This window comes from Hydractinia symbiolongicarpus, chromosome 9 (genome assembly GCF_029227915.1).
Source record: "Hydractinia symbiolongicarpus strain clone_291-10 chromosome 9, HSymV2.1, whole genome shotgun sequence".
Taxonomy (NCBI): Eukaryota; Metazoa; Cnidaria; class Hydrozoa; order Anthoathecata; family Hydractiniidae; genus Hydractinia; species Hydractinia symbiolongicarpus.
The window spans coordinates 19,793,740-19,794,428 of record NC_079883.1 but is presented as its reverse complement, the minus strand read 5'-3'; positions in this window follow the sequence as shown (position 1 = coordinate 19,794,428).

Sequence of the window (689 nt, the reverse complement as noted above, 5' to 3'; positions counted from 1 at the left end):
AATGTATTATTACTCATGACATGACGTAATAATTATGAGAAAACATATTAAATTAATCAACAAATCATTCCGAAAAAGTGAAGCCTGATCTTAATAAGATTTTTTGTCGTTGAGGAAAAGAAATTTTAAATTTGACTTTTTTTTGTTAAAATAATTATGAGTAGCGGGAACGACAGTGATGAAGAAGTTGCTTTATGGGCCTTTTTATATGAGACCGGGAAACTCGGTCCACCGAGATATCCCGCGCATGACCGAGATCTCAGATATTTGCGGAAGAACGCTGAAAATTGAAATCGTGTTTATATGGTGCATATCAACCTCGTTCCCGGGGCAATTTTTCGCTTTTTTGATTTTTTTCTCGGACGGCGCGAAGAAATGAATTTCCTCTCGCCGTCCGAGATTGTCAGAAAGAGAAAAATAGGCCTGAGGTCGAGGTTGGGCGCATATTCATCTCGCCCCAGTTACAACGGGAAACTCGGTCAACCGAGATCCGGGGTAAGTGACCCGGGATCCCGGTAAAACGGGATGGATATTTGCTCATGTAAACAGAAAAACCCGGTGGCAAAGTACGGAAAAAGTTTATGTAACCTTGGAGGAGCAAATAATTATCACTATTAATACATATCAATAGACATATTTGTTTTTGTATCATAGTGTATTTGTAATAAAAGACAACAAAACCATGAAAC